The 2,777-nt window shown below is 55.9% G+C and overlaps 1 non-coding gene across 1 annotated transcript; it reads right to left on the reverse strand.

Moving 5' to 3' along the window:
- Positions 1-1,713: 1,713 nt before the first annotated feature.
- On the reverse strand, positions 1,714-1,798 carry LOC128138616 (small nucleolar RNA SNORD45). The gene has a single exon (XR_008234088.1). It is a non-coding gene; the product is annotated as a small nucleolar RNA SNORD45 (small nucleolar RNA).
- Between the last annotated feature and the right edge of the window lie 979 nt (positions 1,799-2,777).

Raw genomic sequence — 2,777 nt, forward strand, 5'->3', positions numbered from 1 at the left:
AAACTTGGACAAGGTGTTTCCAGTCCCCCGCCCCTTACCCTGTGTTTGGGGACCTACTGCTCTGTGGCAGCACTCTGGGGGGTGTGGGGCGCGGGGGGGCTCTGAACCCCATTTCAGGGGGTCCGAGCCCCCCCTTTTGCCCCTTCCAGGGGGGGTTTCCCCAGGTGTGCACAGTGGGGGAACTCCCCTCCTCCCCCAAAAACACACCAGCTTCTGCTTCAATAAACATGTGGGATCAGGCCACGCTCGTCTCCACCTCCCACCCTCTCGGGGACCCCCCCCAGCACCCCAATTTCCCCCCCCCAGGTCCCTTTTTACCCCCCCGTTGTCACCCAGGTACGGAGATCCCCGAGGCTCAGCCATTTTTATTGGCACCATGCACAGGAACGGGGAGCTGGGGGGGGGAGGGGTGCAGCTCGTTTGTCCGTCCGTCCAGGCCCCACGGCCATCGCAGCGTGGGGTTAGTCCGTCCCATCCGTGGGTCCCGTAAGGCTGCAGGGACGGCCGTGGGGGCCGTCTCACCGTGGGGCTGGCCGTCTCGCCGTGGGGCCGGCCGTCTCACCATGGGGCGGGTTCCTCCACGAGCGGGGCACCCCACGCGCTACAAGGCGGCGTGCAGGGCCCGGGCCTGGCCCCGCAGCGCTTCGAATTCCCTCTGCACAAAATCCGTCAAAGCTTTCCGCATTTCCACCTGGGGGGGAGGGGGGGGGAACGAGCCGGGCCCCGTCGAGCCGTGGGGCCGGGAAGAAGAGACCCCACAGAGCCGTGGGGCAGAACGGGGTTGTTTTGTGTGTGTCCCCCCCCCCGCCGTGGGGCAGCTCCCCCAGCGCTCACCGTTGACGTACCCTCCGCCCGGAGTCGCTCCAGGAGGGGCCGGACGCTGAACGGTCGCCCCATGACCACCGTAATTCGCTACGGGACAGCATCAGTAACCCCCCAGCAGCCCCCCCCCCACCCCAAAGCCCACCGCCTGCCCCATAGCCAGCCGCACAGCCCCCCCCCCCCCCCCCAGAGCCACCCTACCCTGCTCTCAGTTAGCGAGGTTTAGGAATACCTCTGTGGTGCCGCTTTTGGGAGTTTCTCCTTGGAAATCGAGGCAAGAGACGCCTTTCCCAAGGTGCAGAAGAAACCGCGTAGACTTGTGCGTACTTTCTAGGTCATGCAAGTAAAGCCAGATGCCAGCCAGAGACCGGGAGCGTGTTTGCATTTCTCCCCGATAAGTCAAATGCCCTATTTTTCATGGGTTTCTCATAGGAATAGGAATCGTGAGCGGGCACAGAAGGGTTTCTGTGCTGGGATACAGGTCATTTTTTTGTCATCGCAGCTTGCACGGTGCCGTTTTGAGCGTTGACAGCGCACCAATGTTTAGCTACTGCTGAGCGGTGCTTATGCAGAACCAAGGGCTTCTCCGTTTCTCGCTCTGCTGCCCCAGTGAGCTGGCTGGGAGGGGACACAGCAGAGACCGCTGCCCCGAGCTGACCGACGAGGTACCACGGTCCGTTCCACGTAGTGTCACGCTCAGCAAGAAATTCGGGACTGGGGGAGTCTTCCCAAGGCAGCCGTCGCACCGAGATGGCTGGGCGTCTGCCTGCTGGTGAGAGGTGGTCGGTGGTTGCTGTCACGTCCGTTGGTTTCCTTTCTTATTCCCTGCGCTTGTTAAACTGTCTTTATCTCGACTCCCTTAGGTGACAGCCTAAGGAAAATGGAGCCTCCTGGGTCTCAGAGTAATTCCAGAGCTAAAGCGGCGACAGACATCGGCTCTGGATCAGATAATACGTGCCGACGCTCATCGCTGACCCAAGAAGACATGCTCCTCCTGTCCTACCCGAGGGTTTCAAATCCAACACGCTTTCTTCCTAAAGCAGGACGCTGCCTTATTTACTTGTAACGCCGTTCCTACGCTCCTTGAGATGCGGCTAGAGGTGGGTTACGCAGACCATCAAGCCGCCGTTTGGGAGCACCAGAGCCTTTTGGGTACTGTTTGTCACCACCGTTTGCGTGAGAAGGGAACTAAAACACAATAGACGGCGAGAAATTTAACCTGCCGTGGAGATAGCTATGGTGAGCAAGTCCGATTTTGTGCTTTACAAAGCATCATTTTTAAAATTCAACCCTGAGTTTCGCAAGTGTAGACCCTTATTTTTATAATGCGAGCCTCAATGTTAGGGCAAAAAGCATCAATTTAAAAGACCAAAGCCTACTTTGGGGGGTGCAAACAGTCATTTTTAAGGTCCAGACCCACATATATGGAGTACAAAAACTAATTTATTAGCTCCAAGGTCCGTTTTTAAGGTTCAGAGACTCATTTTAAGGGCCCAGAGCATCATTTTTAAGCCCCAAAGTCTGATCTGGAAGGACCAAAGCCTCATTTGTAGAGTCTAAATCCGAATTTATACAGTCCAAAGCCTCATTTTTACTTTCCAAACTCTTAGCTTTGCCTTCCAAAGCCTCATTTTAGTTTCCAAAACCTTCATTTTTAGGGTGCAAAGGCTCAGTGTTAGTTTGCATAGTCTCATTTTCAGGGTCCAAAGCCTCTTTTTTAGGATCCAGACAGGCATTTTTAGGGTCCAAGCTGCATCTGGAGTGTCCAAACCCTCATTTGGAGGGTCCAAAGCCCACTTCTAGGGCTCAAAGCCTCATGCTTAGGTCCCAAAGCCTCATTTTTAGGGTCCAAAGCTTTGATTCTAGGGTTGAAGGACTTCAGTTGTAGGCTCCCAACCCTCTTTTTAAGGTACAAACCCCTCACTTAGGGCTCAAAGCCTCATTTCCTTAATGCC

The sequence above is a fragment of the Harpia harpyja genome, unplaced genomic scaffold (assembly GCF_026419915.1).
Source record: "Harpia harpyja isolate bHarHar1 unplaced genomic scaffold, bHarHar1 primary haplotype scaffold_65, whole genome shotgun sequence".
NCBI classification, from domain to species: domain Eukaryota; kingdom Metazoa; phylum Chordata; class Aves; order Accipitriformes; family Accipitridae; genus Harpia; species Harpia harpyja.